Below are 19,554 nucleotides of genomic sequence, written 5' to 3'. Positions count from 1 at the left end.
TATTAAATTATGGCCCTAGAATGATATTATATAGTTCCATATTGTTTTTTTAAATGATGGTCACCAGAACTCCAAATGATAAATATTTTTACGGTGAATTCTTAAACTAAATATAAGATTAATTTTAATAAAAAATTTGTATCTGTTATTTTAACTAAATTAAGTTTTTTCTGGGCACCGAACCTGAATCCCAACCTGGTTCAGATATTTTTTGCAAATAAACTAGAACCCTTTTTTTAATAGGGTCACAGCATGTAACAACCTATGTATCTTTATTTGAATAAAAAGTAAAAACCATAATAAAATAATTGACTATATTTTGTGAATCATTTCATAGGTAAAGAAAATATGAAGAGTAAATGAATATTAACCTTAATATAGCATCCTCCATTGTGAATATGAATTCGAAAAAAAAATTTATGATGTGTAATAAATGATTATTTTGAAGTGAATTGTGATTGATATTATGTTATTTTAATTTTTAACTATTAATACTTTTTGAATCCTTTTGCCGCCTGGCTGGCATCTTAAAATTTGAGTTTTATTTTTTTTAATATTAATAACTTCCGTTTTTTACATATTTTTTTTTCTCATAATAGCATAACTTTCAATTGTATTTCCCTCCCTTTCCTTTTTTTCCCCAAAAGAAATTAAATAATAAAAATATTATTTGTTTCCATCTTTTTTTTCAAAAGTTGAAATCATAATTTTCATCTATTTCTATAAAAATCTATCATGTTTTCTTTCCAAGATGTCACAAATCTATACTTTTTATGTTATCTACTAAATTATAAAGTATCAAAGCTACCAACCGATTTATCAATTCTCATATTTTGAGATTGCCCTATATCGCTTAGAATTAAAACAGAAATAATGCTAAAAAAAATCCTCAAACGTCGAGAATAAATACTCAACTTTCAGAAAATACTGAATATAATTTTTTAGAAATATTTCCGTTATTTTAGCGGCAGAATTATTTTTGAAAATTTAAACAAAAATTATTTGGGAATTTTTTTCCGGTTTTTTTTCAAGGATTTATTTTCCCCTATATTTAATTTAAAACTTAAAAAATGGGTGTATTTGCATCTAGATCCATTTAAAAAGTGTATTTTAACAACTCTGGGGATCATATATATAAAATAGTAGTTTGTATAATTCTTTTTAAATTTGATAATATATTAAACATTTTTAAATATAGAATCGGCTCAAACGGCTTATTGAGCCGTTTTTTACGACTACGGCTCGAGTTCAGGGTCAATAAAACTCGACTAATTAACTATACTACCCTGAACCGGATTCAGAGATTTTTCACTGAACTCTCATCCGAACCCATTTTTTTAGAAGGGGGGTTTACAACTCTGATATATATTGATGAAATATATTCGATATTCTAGAAATATTGGATAATTATGATTATCCTATATAATTTCTTAATACAATAAGGCAAAATTTATTAAACGCATTCAAAAATATTATTTTTATATTTTATAATAAAAAAATTAAAAATATTTAATAGAATATGGCGAAATTTATTAAACACATTCAAAAATAATTTTTTATATTTTATAATAAAAAAATTAAAAATATTTAATAGAATATGGCGAAATTTATTAAACACATTCAAAAATATTATTTTTAAATTTTATAATAAAAAATTTAAAGACGCCATCTAGCGGATAGAATATTATTTCTTTTACTTTAATAAATAAAAAATGTTATGAGCAATTTTAATTTTATAAAAGTATTGAAGCTAAAATATCTAATAGATAATTTTTTACACCTGTCCAAACCTTTATCTTATTTATAAACTAATTAATTCTTAATTAATATTAGGAAAGTGAAAACCCACTGGAAAATGTTTGGAAATTTAATACATAAATATAAGCCGAGCGATATTTATTAATAAAAAATTTATTATGTAATTAGCCGAGCATAATTTAAATAATAAATGATTTATTATGTGGTTAACCGAGCCACATTTCCCAATCGAGCGATATTTACTAGCCGAGCGATATTTAGTAATAAATGATTTATTATGTGGTTAGCCGAGCGATATTTCCCAGTCGAGCGAAATTTAGTTAAATAATTTATCATGTGGTTTGTCGAGCGACATTTACTAGCCGAGCGATATTTAGTAATAAATGATTTATTATGTGGTTAGCCGAGCGATAAATAGACCCACCCGTCTTGATCTCTAAGTCTATAGTATTAGGTATATTGATGAGTAATGTGGGGTCAGGGACTGACTTGCTAGGGAAGATAGTTAGTCCCAATCCTTCCATAGATCTAAGAGACCTAGTTGACCATTTCATGTCGAATTCATTTCCCCCATAGATTAGAATATCGTGTAAGTAGACGTTATATGAGGCTCTCCTGACGGTTTTAGCGCAAGCGTCTAAAATAATGCCCTGTAAACAATATGGGCTAAACGAAGCCCCCATTGGGAGTACTTTATACCGATATTTGATACCTTGGAACCGAACACCGAATAAATGGCAAACCTGGACTGCGAGGGGTATCGAAAAGAAGGCCAATTTGATATCGATTTTACAAGCAAATTTTGCCTTTTCCAGGTTAGATGACATCATAGGGAAAGATTTTTTAGCCGGAACGGGTAGGGGAGGATATTCTTAGAGACCTGAGTAATCACTGATAATTCTGGGAGAGCCGTCTGACTTCGGAATTATATACATTGGGGAGCAGATTTAATCGTTGTCCCCAATTTTGATTACTCTAGCATGTTGCTAAATAATAGGTAGGTAGCTTTCGTCAGATGTATTTACATTGTGATGATGCGGACCTCGATCAGGGTGTCGCAGATGCGCATGTCTGCCTCAGGGGTCGTACACTTGACAAGTTTTTTGCAATGTCTAATTTCATGACGATCCCTGTCATTAGCTTGATATTTAGGCCCTTTGAGGTTCGACGAAAGGCCTTTCCAAAGGCGCATTAGCTTGGCGACTTTATGCTCCGGATTGAGGTTAGCGCGTGAAGTCGGGTTGCTGGGGCCCTAGATCTGGAGGTGGCACTTCTTTGATCCTCCTCATCGTCGTTAGTAGAAGAGACATCTGCATCAATCATAGTTGAACGCGCCAGCGAGGCCGTCCTAGAAGCGTATGACCTGGTGTGAACGAGTTAAAAAATTTTAAAATCTAGCAATAACTTTTATAATTTACTAACTGATCATTTACTCAAAAACAGACAAATTTCGATTTTTTAATTTGGTCAGCATGGTGATAGCATTGGCCATAGCGTCTAAGCTGGGCGGTTGCTGTCGAGCTTGGTTGAGCGGCCGCTTCCTGTAACGGGGTCCTTTCCTGTTCCTGAGTCTGGCGTGAGCAGAATGTTTATTGGTGGTTTCTTTGAAGGTCTTACAATTAAAATTTTGGATAATCAAAATCGGAATATAAGTAAATGGTAAACGAATACAAATAATAATTACAGAAAAGAAAAAACTTGTGTCGTAAATATTTCATTCCATTTATAATATCATCCAGGAATCTATCCTTGGCGTAGCTAGGGGCGGGGAAGGTGGGAGGGGATCGGGTTTGGACCCCCCCCCACCCCATAGCAATTTTTTTAGATTATACGTTCAAAAGACTCAAAAGTGACTTTATATCAAATAAATACCATGAATATTATTTTTCTACCATGAATATTATTTTTCTGGTTTATTTTAAATAACCCATTTTTATTTTTAAATTGATTTCTATAAAAGTATAATAAATTGAAACGTATATCTATAAACGTTATATCAAAATGTGTTATTTTAATTAAAATAAGTGTTGTTAATGGCTCAATTTGAGCCGATATGGCTAACTCAATATATTAGTCAGAAAATTATGCAAGCCTAAAAAATTTTCTCATGGATGATACATAGATTTAGACATTATTTGTCAAATCTCTAGGCTTGAGCAATATTTTTTTGGCTAAAATATTGAGTTAGCTGTTTATAAAAATCGACTCAAATCGAGCCGTTTAACAACACTTATTAAAATGATCAGTAATTTTAGAACTTTTATATTATAAGGAAAATAAATATGATTTTTCGCCCCCCCCCAAGCTTTTATATGTATGGGCCCCCTCTAAGGAAGGTTCCTAGCTACGTTACTGGTCTTATACATTATTTATTATTATATTTAAAAATATCCGTTACATTATATGTATGTTTATAACATTTTTCTATATTATAATATATTGTTGATTCGCAAGACAATCTATACAAACCATTACTAACCTTTATCGAATAATTTTAATTTATATAAACTCTTTAAATATATTATTTTCTAAATTGTCAAAAAATTTATATAATTTGCTAACGCAGTATTGCTACTGCCTGTGATAAACTATCAATAGGACATGTATTGCTGATTATATATAGATTTGATACAAGTTTTAAAGGTCTATTTATTGTGGTAAGATTCCCATTTTTCAACATGCATAATTTAATCTTGGTCCCCTCAATTACATGTAATATTTCAGGGCAATGTGTTCCATAATATGAAGTACGTTTCTTTTTTATGGATGGTTGATCTACTAAACCTTTCCAATTTTCAATTAATTGATCTTCATCATCGGACACATAGGCGTAGCCAGGATTTTCCTAAGGGGTAAAATATTTTTACAATATAGGAGGTTAATTTTAATAAAAAAAATACAAATATGAAATATATTTTTATTAGTTTATAGAAAATATAACAAATTACTTGTATATACATTAATATAAAAGCATGGTAATAATTTATTTCAAACAAGTATAATAAATTTATTTATAAAAAGTAAGTAGACATATAGTTGATTTTCCTCTACTATATAGAATTAGTTACAAAATACTAGGTAAAATTTTACTTTTACAGACATATTTGACGGTTAGAGAATATATCAAGTTAATATTTTAACAAATTTTACTAATCAATGCTTTTGATAATAAATTTAGCATCTATTTGCATTCAATTATTTAACGCCATCTATTTATTTTAAATAAAAAAGGATATTAAAAATTAATTTTCATATTATTCATCCCACAATGTCTTTAAAAGATATTTTCTGATGTCCTTATCAATATTTTATAGTTTTCTGTAAAATATATAATTCGCTAAATTGGTAAAAATTACTTGATTGTCATAAGATAATTGATAAAATTAGATATAACTGTAAATCTACGACATATAATATTCCACTGTTTGTATTGTAATTTAATTTTTTCATTTAATTTATGATTTAATTTTATCAATAGTTTTATAATTATATTTTACTTTTATTAAGATTAATAAATTAAAATTACCCACTTTATAAAATATTATATTTGATATATTATATTATTTCGTAATTTTATGGATCTATTATTAATAATTGTAATACATTTCACTTTTGTCTTAAGACTTATCTTTGGCTTAATTCCATTTCATAAAAAACAATTTTGGTTCACTTTTTTTATATATAAATGCTTTTTTCCAAAAATGTATAAATTATGATGAATAGTTTTTAAAAAAATATCAACTTTTACATTTTTTCTTTCAAATTATTGTTTAAGATATATACAATTTTTGGGGGTCAGGGAGTAAGGGGAGGACTAAGGGGGGTATTTTTTATTAGCTTAAAATGATATTCACAAAAAGTGATAAATTTCTGAGGGGGGGGGGATTTCCCCTTGACATCCCCTTGGATACGCCTATGATCGGACACTTCATTTTCATTTAAAATTTCACTACTAAATTTAGAAATTTGTAAATTGTCTGTTTTTTGTGGTATGATACTTTTTACAGTCCTTTTCCCAATGTAATTATATTAAAGATTTGGGAAGATTCAGCGATAGTAAGCATCACTCTTATCTCATCAAAATGTTTGCAGAAAAATTTATCAATAGGCATAGGTAACATTACGAATTTAAATGTTCTAATTTTCAAATTATTAAAATAACTTCCAACATTTGATGTAGAAGATGTAAAATGTCCATAATTATAATGTGGTAGCATAATACTAGACCATAAAGGATAGGTCTTTAAAAAATTACATAAATTTATAGTTATTTCTGGGTTATAGAAATAATTTTCTTCTTTAAATGTTATGATACATTTAGATATGGATTTATTTTTAATATTTTCTATCCAGCAAATTATGTCACATGATACATTTAAGTCAATGGGTATTCCATCCTCAAGTTCATCTAATATACTAATGTCTAATTCTTCTATTCCAGAGTTTACATTTTTTAGATATTTTTTAGCATTTAGCGTAATGTCAGGACAAATTTCGGTCCCACAAAATTCGCTATTACATACAATAAGGATGGAGTCCGTTAACATTTTCGCCTCTTATAAGGAAACGGATTTTATTAACATAGCAACGAAACGAATATAAAATTCTCTAAATAAACGAGGTTTTTTATATAAACTAGGCCATCTACTTATCAGTTTGATACAATGAGCATAATCTACTCTAATAAATATCCTAGGGGTCTGCAATTTTTGGCCTAATATTATCTTAAATGAATATTCAATATATGATTTAAGATCAATAAAATTTGCTTGCGATCTGGCAACAGCCCCCAATAAAGCTAATGAATGATCAGTTACAACAATTTTTGGTTTTAGCAGCTCGATGCACCCATACATTCAGCCAATGTGAAATGTGGTTAATATCATGGGCTTCTGATAACATCTGAACTACAGGTATTTGCCCAGATTTTACTTTTAAATCGATTACTCCTATGTATAAGAAAATATGCCCAGATGTTTGATCATATGGTCGACTTAATTTTTTTACCAAGGTCCCTATGACATCAATTTGTAGTATGGATACGTTAGTATCTTGGCAAATTAAAAGTTATCATTTGTTCTGGTAACCAGTAGTGCATAAAAAATTTATACAGGATATATTGATTATACTGGGTAAACATGGTTGTGTATATTTTAGATATAATAATTAATTTATTACGCTATCCGATTATGTTAGATTTATTTGAAACAAATTGTCTGCACTTCCGTAGGACATCCAAAGAATATAAAGTACTGGGTTCTAATTCACCATATTTCATAGCATTTGCTTCACGCCAGTTTATAGCTAAATCTGATTGCAATTCCTTAGCCACTTCTTCCCTTTTTATCCCACTTAGTGGTCTTTTATAAATACTATTATGCTATTCACTTTTAAAATTTAATATTTCACATATAAATTTTATGTATATGTTGAGATGACCTGATTAACTTTTTTATATATTTCTTTTTCGTTAATAACTTAACACTAACCTTGCGGACATATTTTCTAATATAAACTCAATAGTTTAAATTAATTTTTCGTTTATATAAATTATTAAATTGATTTTTCGTTTATGTAAATTATTAAAATGATTTTTCTTTATGTAAGTTATTAAATTTTTTCGTCTATGTAAATTATTAAATTGATTTTTCGTTTATATAAATACAAGCTATATGAGCATGAAAATATATTACATTTTTAGTAAAAAAATAATTTTTAAATAAAATAAAATTTTAAAATTTCTTATATGATTGTAATTTGAATTGATGAATAAAATCTCCTAAATTTGTTACACCTATTACCAGTAAACATTATGGTTGCACATTAAATCTAGAAAACTTCATGGTGGCATTTCAGCTACATATTCAAGGAAATCTTATATAAATAAATAAATATGAAACAGATTTTCAATAATAATGTTAATATAAATACTGAATTTCCAATAAACTCAGGCAATGGCGATCTTTCTTTGAGTAGATTCGAAGACATCTTCAAGGATGTTCAGATCTCGGACATCGAAAAAGCAGGATCCTTTACAAGAAGACTACCAGATGAAGAATATATCAAGCTCAAATGGATATGTTCTCTTACCGACTTCATCAATCCATCGATATTGATTGAAAAATTCAGGTTATTACACCCGAGGAAATCTACAAGTTCCAACTTATTATTATTTAACGCTGTACAAGGTAAAAATGAAAGTTACATCAATTGAATAATTAGATTATGCATTTTAAAAAATATGTGTTTGCTAGATGATAGTAGAGTTATTGAAAAATTTCATCAATCAGCAAAAATATTAGGCAGAAAATTACGTTAAAAGAAAACATTACATTAGCAGAAGTTCTTACTTTAAGAGATGATTTTGAGGAGTTAGGATTAAAAGAAAATAGAATTGCTATAGTTGAAAATATTTCTTTAAACGAAAAAACAGAACATGATACAACCGTGAAACATGTAGAAAGGTAAAGAGGTAGGAAAACAGAAGAAAATAAACAGATGGTGAATGGAGACCATGACAAAAGACAAAATTTACAATCTAATTACGATAACAGACAATGATGGACAACAAGAGGCCATGACTTTCAAAGAAATAATTACAACCCTATATATGAGAATTATAACGCGAATTATTACAACAACGTCAGGGCAAACTATTTAGTACAATAATTTTTCAAGATTTGATAATAGAGCTAGTTATAATAACAATAACTATAATAATTATAGGTTTAATAATGATTATAATTACAGATATAACAGACATTATAACGATTCAAGATGTATTTAAAGACATAATTTTAATCACTATATTGGAAATCAAGGAAGAAATCAAGTAAGCAATTGTAAATATCATAACAACGATAATAATCAATCACGATACACAAATAAAGTAAACACTGTAAATATAGAAGAAATAAAAGAAGATGATAATGATAAATTAGAAAAAAAATAATATAATTTATACAATTTGGACATAAACAATATGGATGCCGATAATGATTATACAGCTAATGATGCATATAAAGTTACAGTATATTTAAATGACGTGCCTATATTGATGCAGATTGATACTGGTTCTAGGTATAGCATCCTACCGATTCATATCACAAGAAAGATTGGAGTAAGAATCTTAAATAAATCAGATATTAAATTAACTGGATACGATGAAAATATGATAAATGTATTAGGTACTATCAAAGTCAAGGCAAAATTAGAGGACAAAAGTCAAATCTTAACTGCTTATGTTATTATATTCATTATATAATTATCTAATTTTTTGGGCAATATTATATTTCTGCATGGTCTTTGCCTATTAAGACTCTGTTCTTGTATTCCTATACTTTGATCATCACTTCTTATAAAACTTAGAGTAAAAGTTATTGTATTATTAGTATTTGTTTTCAAATGTGTCGTTTCATTATTAAAAAATATGATACTCGTTGACCTTTTTTTAATTTGGTCTAAATGTCTTTTAATAATTCTGTTTCCAGTATCTACTTCATATAATAAATTCCCATTTTTGCGTTTTACCCTGCCTTTGTGCCAAATATTGTCCTTGAAAGTTTTATACCAAATTTGTCACCATTCATGATATTTCTATTTGACGATATATTAAGATTAAATTCATTCACTTTATCTTCTTGTGGTTTAATTAAATCCCATCTGGTTCTTATAGTTCTGTTAAACATCACTTCGCTTGGTATCTTTTTGGTTGTTGCGTTTTGGTGTTACGATAATTAAATAAGAACTTTTCTAAAGCTATATCTAGGTCTATTTTATTATTACTTTCCATTCCTTTTCATGCTTATTTTCATTGATCTTATCATTCGCTCACACTGACCATTGGACTGTTGGTGTTCAATTCCATGATCTTTACAAAATTTCTTTAATAAGTTACTAGTAAAGTTAGTACCATTATCACTGACTATTTTATTAGGTATACCAAATAAGCTGATTATTTTTATCAATTCTTTAATTGTTGACTCAGTGGTTAAGTCTCTCATTCTTCTAATAGGGAATTTGCTAAGTGCGTCAACACATACCATAAAATTACTATCTTCAAATTGCGCAAAGTCGATGTGCATGCGTTTAAATACTTTTGTTGTTGTTTCCCAAGGGTTTTGCATATTATGAGAATTATTTGCATATTTATTATATGTATCCCAATTTTTCACCTCCTGATCTATTTCAGCGTTTAAACCAGGCCACCACAAATAATCTCTCGCCAATGATTTCGTTTTCCCAGTACCAAGATGCCCTTTGAGCAATTCTTGCAATATCCCCTTTCTCATATTTTTCGGTATTATGTATTTTCTTTAAAAAGACAATCTTTAATTAAGCTCAGTTCCATTTCCATATTTTTATATATTTTATTCTTTATCTGTTCATGGTTCTTTATATTATTAATAACTTCCATTAATTCTATATCAATACTAGTTTCTTGAACTATTCTTTTAAAATTTATTGGTAAATCCCAAAATTTGTCATCAATTATTTCACCATCAATCTTTTGTACCATCTTATCTATGTTCACTTGGGGTAATCTTGACAGACAATCCGGTACTACACTTCGTTTCCCAGGTCTATGAATTATTGTAAAGTCATAAGTTCCCATAGCCAAACTCCATTTTTGGAGTCGCATTGATATGGATGAATTATCATTGAGTCCCTTCATAAATATATAAACGAGTGGCTTGTGATCTGTGATTATTTTAAATCTCGTACCAATTAAATATTCTTGAAACTTTTTTACCGCGTATAAAACAGATAAAGCTTCTCTTTCAATATTTGTATAATTAAACTCTGATTTTAATAATACTCTTGACACGAAAGCAATGAGTTTCTCTTTACCATCACCCTCAATATTAAATAAGACTGCGCCTAGACCTTTCTTTGAAGCATCAGTTGCAATGCCTATTGGTAGATCTGGGTTATAAAAATTTAACATAGGCGGCGTACTTATCAGTTTTTTAGGTCAACAAAGCTTTCTTGATGTGTACTATCCCATAACCATTTGTCTTTATTAACTATTCTGTATAAGGGATCAGCTATGTCCGCAAAATTACATAAAAATTTTCGATAATATCTCGCCATCCCCAAAATGTTGCCAATTTATCTTTTGTTTTCGGTTCCGGCATGTTAGAAATAGCTTTAATCAAATCTGCATACGGATGTATACCTCTGTCGTCTATATCGTGCCCCAAGAACCGTAGTTTTTTAAAAAAAATATATACTTTTTGTAAAGTTTGGTGTAAGCCCATATTTTGATATCCTATCAAACACCATTTTTATGTTATTCAAATGAGCTTAATCGTCGTACCCAGTAATCAGTAGATCATCGATATAAAATATCACATCTTTCATGTCTTTGAATATGTTGTCCATAGTTTGTTAGAATATTGCTGACGAAGTCTTTAACCCAAACGGAAGTCTCGTAAACCTGTAATAGCCCTTGTGTGTTGATATTGTGAGAAAATCTCTAGATTCCTTGTGTATAGGTACTTGAAGAAATGCGTTTTGAAAATCAATCTTGGTAAATTTTTTACCTTTAGATAATTTTGCAATTAAATCATTGATGCGTGGTATTGGGTACTTAAAATCTTTTAAAGCAGGGTTAATAGTATTTATGAAGTCAGAACAAAGCCGAAGTGAGCCATCGCTCTTAAAAAGGTCTTTCCTAAAAGATGGTACTAACTTTACTAGTAACTTATTCAAGAAATTTTGCGAAGACATGGAATTGAACACATTTTCCCCGCGCCTTACCACCAACAGTCTAATGGTCAGTGTGAGCGAATGATAAGATCAATGAAAATAAGTATGAAAAGGAATATGGAAAGTAATAATAAATTAGACTTAGATATAGCTTTAGAAAAGTTCTTATTTAATTATCGTAACACACCAAACGCAACAATCAACAAGATACCAAGCGAAGTGATGTTTAACAGAACTATAAGAACCAGATGAGATTTAATTAAACCGCAAGAAGATAAAGTGAATGAATTTAATCGTAATATATAGTCAAATAGAAATATCATGAATGGTGTGACATAGTTTGGTAAAAAACTTTCAAGGACAATATTTGGGACAAGGGCACGATAAAACGCAAAAATGGGAATTTATTATATGAAGTAAATACTGGAACAGAATTATTAAAAGACATTTAGACCAAATTAAAAAAAGGAAAGGTCAACGAGTATCATACCTCTTAATAATGAAACGACACATTTGAAAACAAATACTAATAATACAATACCTTTTACTCTAAGTTTTAGAAGAAGTGATGATCAAAGTATAGGAATACAAGAACAGAGTCTTAATAAGCAAAGACAAGCAGAAATATAATATTGCCCAAAAAATTCGATAATTTTATAATGAATATAAAAAAAAAGACTAAAAAAATAAATATATATATATATATAATAAATAATAAAATATTTTTCTTTTAAATAAACTTTCAATAGCTAAAGCTAATGAAATACCATCAAGTTCAACAAAGGACAAACGGACAATACATGATGAAGAAACCGGTAATAAAGACAAACGATAAGATGTTAAACAGAGGGCAAAAACTTTAAAAAAAGAATTACCATTGAACCAAACATTCCAAACATCACTTCACCATCGATTACTTTTTATAAAAAATGTCATCGACTAAGATAATGACCGTCTAGCTGACGTTTAGAGGCCGAATAGAAATAAGCCTACGCGATATCAAGTTTATATCATAAACTTATAAGATTCACATACAAGAAAAACCTGGGTGGAGTTCATTTCTTAAAGGGTGGAATGTTGAGATGACCTGATTAATTTTTTTATATATATCTTTTTCGTTATTAACTTAATACTAACCTTGCGGACTCATTTTGTAATATAAACTCAATAGCTTGATTTAAATTGATTTTTCGTTTATATAAATTATTAAATTGATTTTTCGTTTATGTAAATTATTAAATTGATTTTTCGTTTATATAAATTGATTTTTACAAGCTATATAACCATGAAAATATATTACATTAGTAAAAAAAATAATTTTTAAATAAAATAAAATTTTAAAATTTCTTATATGATTGTAATTTGAATTGATGAATAAAATCTCCTAAATTTGTTATACCTATTTTACCAGTAAACATTATGGACAATTGCATATTAAATTTAGAAAACTTTATTACTTAAAGTATTTAATTATTAACAAAGCTGAACATTGTTTATATGTGGCTTTTATTTTTATGAGATATATCGAATTTAAAGATACATATAATTGGTATTGAAAACCCATAAGCAGGGTATTTTCCAGAGTTGTTAAAGGTATCTAGATCCTGTATCTAGATATATAAATGTGGTCTCTGTATCTAGATAGATTTTTGATTAAAATATCTGTATCTAGATATTATAGATGATATATCTGTATCTAGATCCATTTAAAAAGTATCTTTTAACAACTCTGGTATTTTCAAATGTTTACTGATATTTTCCTCGAAAATATAGGTCCATCCTCTTTTCAATCTTTTAGGATTTTTGGCATTAGGATATATTTGATTCCATTCATCACCTCTCATGGAAATCTCAAATATATCCTTTTTTATTTTGCCACTTTCTTCAACGTAATCACTTGACTCGACATATTCTCAGATAATCTTTCCTAGGATAATGTAAAAATATATTTAAAAATCATATTAAAATAGTAAATATTTCATATATTAATGTTTTTGTGTTCCTATATTAAAATAAAGTCGTGGTATATTACATAAAAAATAAATAATGTAAAATATATGTAGTAATTACACTTATACATCGGGCAGAGCCCCCGCTATAAATTTTTTAAGCACCAGACTTGGCAAATACAAATATTTCTGTGGTGTACCTTTTATTGTCAAAATATAATATAAATATTTTTTTTGTTAGTGAAGACTTTTTACTCTAAATATCTTTTCCGTATAAAAATTTTTATTTTTATTTTTGTTAGTTTATTACTATTAGTGATCTGCATTGGGTAATTATAGCCCCCCCCCCCCAACCAGGGTATGCGGAAAATAATTTCCTGAAAAGGGAAAAATTCCCTTAGAAAATTTTTCTTCGGAAATAAATTACCCATTTTTTAATTAAATTAAATACAGTGAGAAATAAATCCATGGGAAAAAAACCGGAAACAAATTTCCCAAAATTATTTTATTTTAAATTATCAAAAATAGCCCTCCGTGAAATAACGAAAATATTTCTAAAATTATATTCAGTATTTTCAATACTCAACGTTTGAAGATTTTTTTGAGGTATCCAATTCGTTTATTCTAATATAATTATTTTAAAAATCGGTTAGGTTTAATATTAATCACAAGTTATTATTTATATTTAACAATTTATTTTGGGAAATTTTTATTTGGAAAAATTTTACAGGTTTTTTTTTTTATTTTGTTAATTTTCTAAAAAATTTTGAATATTTTATGAGATCTAAAAAATGGGGAATTTTTTTCCGGGGAATTATTATTCTAGATTTGCCAACCAGGCCCGTTTTTAAAAATTATGCGGACCAAGACGATTCATAACGATTTTCCCATTCAAAATATATATTATTTATAAACCCCACCTGACCCTAATTAATTTTAAATAATAGGTCTCTACTTTGAATAAATAAATATTCTTTTAATTGACCCTTTCTTTTTCTTGCAAAAAAAAATATTATTTCACAAAATTGAATCATAGGGGAGAGCAGGCCTAGTCGTCATAGGGGCATATCAGTTCCGGATTATATTTAAAAACCAGACATGTTTACAAATTTAAATTTAATTAAAGAATAGCATTGTATAATATGTTTATATGAGGCTAAAAATATTTTTATACATCTCAGTATTTAAATTTTTTTATGATAAATGTGTTTTTTAGTTAAAAATCAAAATAATATAATGAATATAACTATAAATATGGAAATCTAAATATAATAATTTAATTTGTTAATATTATATGTAAAAACCAATGACATATTATATGTCATTGGTAAAAACCAAGATTTTTGCCTAAAATCATATTATCATTAAAAAAATTACATTTTTCGCCTCAAATTATACAATGCTATTATATAATTAAATTTGAATTTCTAAACATGTATGGTTATTAAATAAAATCTGCTGAACAGACATGCCATTTACGCCGACCAGCCCTGATCTCTATATATCATGTTTTAATATATTTTTAGAAGGTATTAATTATATTAGTAACTAGGGACTAGTAGAATCAGGGATAGTCGGATCAATTATATTATCCTTAGAAATATGATTTATTATAATAATATAAAAAAGTATTTATTACCATATATTTATATCTTCTATATGATAATGCAATAATTAATGATGATTTTGAAAAAAATTACGCTTTATCTCCCTTACTTCATGTCAAAATATTGTTGCGGCAAAAATTTATTAGTCCCGACCATATTTATTTTTTAAAAAATGAGCCCGCTAACCGGCTAGATACCCGGTCTACTTTAGCAATTATCTATTTACTATCTTTGTTACTAAGATTTACGGTGTTATTCTTTACGTAACAAGAAATTACTCTATTTTTTTAAATTTACATAAATAAGACAAATTGTTAAATATATTTTGATTTATAAGCCAAAATGAAAGGTTTCATTAATTTAATGAAAATTAGGGCATATTCATTAAATACAGAGCAGTTAAAATCATTACATAAATTAAAATAAAATAAGTGACACAAAATTCACCTTATTTAACTTTCACCAGAAGATATAAAGAATGATATATTAACTTCTTTAAGTATTTCCTAAATATCTAAATGTTTCTGTTTTGAGATGCGTAATTGTAGAGTAGTTTTGGGCTCATCAGAGCTAATAACTATTTACTTGGATTTTTCCATATTTGGGCGGATGATCTATTAATATTTATTTCTATTTCTAATTTATTCTTAGAAAAAAGAGATTTCAAAATTGGAAGGAGCACCGCTGGCTGTCTCCCCGGCGTCCCCATAACCTTGATGATATATTGTTAAATATAAATATAGAATAATATATCGTTATTTGTTAAAATATACTATAACGACACTTTGTATCGAAAACTGGGCCTCGGACTTCCAAAAGATATTATTAAAAATATTAAAATTCAAAAAGACTTCTATTTAATCATCCTTATTTTATACTAATAAATTTATAATAAATTGCAACTGTGAATTGTCGCCGTGCTGAATTGGCGCTGCGCCGAATTGATGCCTGGAATTTTCCGCGCCAAATTGACATGATACCATAATTTATATTTGATTTAATTAAATTAGTGCAGAGCTGGGTCAAAAAATGGTATTTTATAAATCCGGGCCAAAATAAAATAAATCTATGCTGGCCATTATCATAACTTATCTTATAAAAATGAAAAATTTTACGGGAATCTACATATATGAATTTTTACTTTATATTTTAATAAATGATAAAATTGGGGTCAATTTAAATCATATATAAAGAATCTAGGACAATAATTCCCCGGGAAAAACACCTGGAAATTTATCCCCAGAAATAAAATCCCCAGAAAAAAATTCCCCGTAAGATTACTCCCTGGAAAAAAAATTCCCCGTTTTTTATATTTTATAAAATATTAAATTCCCAAATTTTTTTTAAAAAGTTTTGCCGAACCGGTCTGAATTTATTTAAATATAGAAATTAATTTTTATAATTACTCAAAATAAAAGATATATGCTATATAAGTCTGTTGCATTATTCTAATTTTATTATTTATTACAATATAAATTTTATTTTGTTATAATCTAATTTTATTTTATAAACGGCGTAACCTTACTTTTTTAATATTATTTTACTTTTTTGTATTTCGTTTTATATTCTAATTTATATTTTAGAAAATGTATATATACCTTAAGAAAAGTAAAAGAAATTAGTTAATAAAATATATTTTTACTGACTCGCACCTCGCGCCATATCGTTAGTCTCCTTATTCTTTGCATGATGCCCCGGGTCTGGGTGGTGGACTAGAAAAAGAAGACTACCTAATCTTCTGAGATGACTATCTAGCCTATGGAGACTGCTTAACCTATGGAGATGACTACCTATTATGACTCTACCTTCTGCTTAACCTATGGAGATGACCACCTATTATGACTACCTTATCTATTGTGACTACCTAATCTACTGAGATGACTATCTAACCTATGGAGACTGCTTAACCTATGGAGATGACCAAGAATCAAACCTTAGCACGTTCTTTCATGCAAAAAGCTTCTTTCTTCATGGTGTCCCGGCTCTGGATGTTGGACTGGAGTATGATAACCAGCACCTAACCTAATGTGACAACCTAGGAAGAACTGATATGGAAGTTGAACGATAGGTTATGAATTCTATTTTGTGAGACCAATGATGATTACTTATTATTCTAATCCACGTAAGAAGAAAAGTTTAAAATCACTAAAATGTAAAATCATAATGGATATATTTGAACACACAAAAAGCCTTTAAAAAATTATTTACTTAAATTCTTAGTGAAATATTGATATTTTTTGATTTCTTGAATGATGACGAATTGTTGTAAATTAACTAAACCTAAAGTAGAATTCTTAGATATAATTAAAAATAAACCATTAAAAATTCTAAACAAGAAGATAAAACTTTAATTTTAAATATGTTAAAATGTAATTAAAACATATGAATTAAAAGGTTTAAATCACCTGATTGATTCAAATAACCCTTATAAGTAATACTTAATATGATAAAAAGTTGAAATTAAAAGAAGACAAAAAGTTATGTAAAAACTTAACATTCATTTTAGAAAAATATATTTAAATTATGTGGTGATGAGATCATTTTCTAAACTATCTGATGAAGAATTTTTTTTGAATTAAAATTAGGGTGTGAAATTAAAATTTTATTTAAAGAGAAGGAAATGTGAATAATATTTTATTTGCATATTTTAACCTCGGAGATTGAAAATAAATAAAAATAAATTAAATACTAAAATGCAAAAATTAATTAACGCGAAAAAAAAAATAAAAGTAATTAAAACGCGAAAAATTAAACGCTTATAAAATATGAAACGCTAAAAAATGTAAAACGCAAAAAATATAAAACGCTTATATTAAAACGCTAAAAATATAACAATCTTATTGATTTATCATTCTTCATTTATTCTTATGATGAACTATTATTTCTTATTCGCAACTTATTTATGATAATAACAATTTCGGAAAACAATTGAGTACTATCAAACAAGCTATGATTAATGGAGACAATTTACGATATGGATATCAAGCTTGTGATTAAACAAACCAACGTGCAAAATCGAATTGATCAAACCAACGATTGGGACAAGCCAACGTTAGGATGATTTGTGATACAACTTGATTACCAAAACGATAAACCACTTGGACAACAAACTCTCTATGAAATTATCAGAAGAAGGAGAATGTTGCATTATTCTAATTTTATTATTTATTACAATATAAATTTTATTTTGTTATAATCTAATTTTATTTTATAAACGGCGTAACCTTACTTTTTTAATATTATTTTACATTTCGTTTTATATTCTAATTTATATTTTAGAAAATGTATATATACCTTAAGAAAAGTAAAAGAAATTAGTTAATAAAATATATTTTTACTGACTCGCACCTCGCGCTATATCGTTAAGATCCTTATTCTTTTCAAAGTCTAATCAAATTTTAAATAAAAAATTCAACATAAAATTGATACATTTACAAATATTTAAAAAAAATTCCAAAACCCGACCCGTACCGGCCAGATTTTTTAAAAAATATTAAGCCCGATCTAGCCCCAACGCCATTTATTTTTAAAATAATAGGCCAAAGTACTCTAGTCTAAATGTAAAATTTTTTTTTTTTGATATTTTGATTAGAGGCTTTAAGAGTATATTTTAATTAGGTAAGTTGAATTTAAGGAGAAATTTTGTAAAAATTAAAATAAAATTTTATTTAAAATACTTAAATACATTAATATTTTAGATGGATATTTTTTTATTATAATGCACTTGTTCTAAGCAAAACTATATAGACACAATAAGTAATAAGACCAACCATCATCATACCCTTAATCTTATAAAGGCTGTTTAAAGGAATATTAATGATTTATGAAAAATTGTTAGCTTAAAATTAATCTTTCTTAAAATCTATTTATTAAGATTTTTAAAACTTTATTCTGTATAATTAATTGTTCATGCTATATATTTCTATTCTTATACAATAATAAATAAATTAGATTGATGTTTCTCTCTGAGCCCAGTTTTCCCCTACTTATTAGAAATATATATATATATTGATATTTTAAAATTTTATTTACTTGTTAAATTAGGATGGCAAATTTTTTCTTAAAATATGAAAATAAAACTTTGTAATGTGTTAATGAAATCACAAAAAAAATTATAAAATAAATAATTGATTTATTAATTACAAGTGGGAAATTTTGTGGTTAATTTTTTTTTATAATTAAAAACAATAAGAAGTAAATTTTTGTTTTCCTTAAAATAAATTTTTTTTATAATTTTTATAAATTTCTTTTCCTAGAAATAAATTTTTTTATTAATTATCAAAATAAATTTAATACTGGACTGGAGAATTCACACGTGTGATAATAAATCAAAATTTATTAGGCTATTGTTACTTGCCACTATGGTTACATTTAAAAAATTTTAAAGAACGCATGTTGTTTTATATTTCAAAAATATTTTATTTATTTTTAAAAAATTATTTTTTATTTGTATAAAAAAATTTTTGATAATGTTTTTATTCATAAATCCTTAATTATTTTTAAAAAATTATTTAAAAATGAATGCAAAT

At 27.1% G+C, this 19,554-nt stretch overlaps 1 long non-coding RNA gene across 2 annotated transcripts; it reads right to left on the bottom strand.

Annotated features, from left to right (window-relative positions):
* Window positions 1-1,850: 1,850 nt before the first annotated feature.
* On the bottom strand, window positions 1,851-19,197 carry LOC135931595 (uncharacterized). Of its 2 annotated transcripts, none has more exons than XR_010573095.1 (4): window positions 19,058-19,197; window positions 15,473-15,737; window positions 3,181-3,370; window positions 1,851-3,121 (listed from the first exon to the last, which is right to left on the bottom strand). It is a non-coding gene; the product is annotated as an uncharacterized LOC135931595 (long non-coding RNA). The 2 variants fall into 2 exon arrangements; XR_010573096.1 differs by having other exon boundaries at window positions 3,192-3,370.
* Between the last annotated feature and the right edge of the window lie 357 nt (window positions 19,198-19,554).

The sequence above is a fragment of the Gordionus sp. m RMFG-2023 genome, chromosome 1 (assembly GCF_954871325.1).
Source record: "Gordionus sp. m RMFG-2023 chromosome 1, tfGorSpeb1-WG-v2, whole genome shotgun sequence".
NCBI classification, from domain to species: domain Eukaryota; kingdom Metazoa; phylum Nematomorpha; class Gordioida; order Chordodea; family Parachordodidae; genus Gordionus; species Gordionus sp. m RMFG-2023.
Note: the sequence above shows the minus strand (reverse complement) of the source record. Positions and strands in the feature narration are given on the sequence as shown.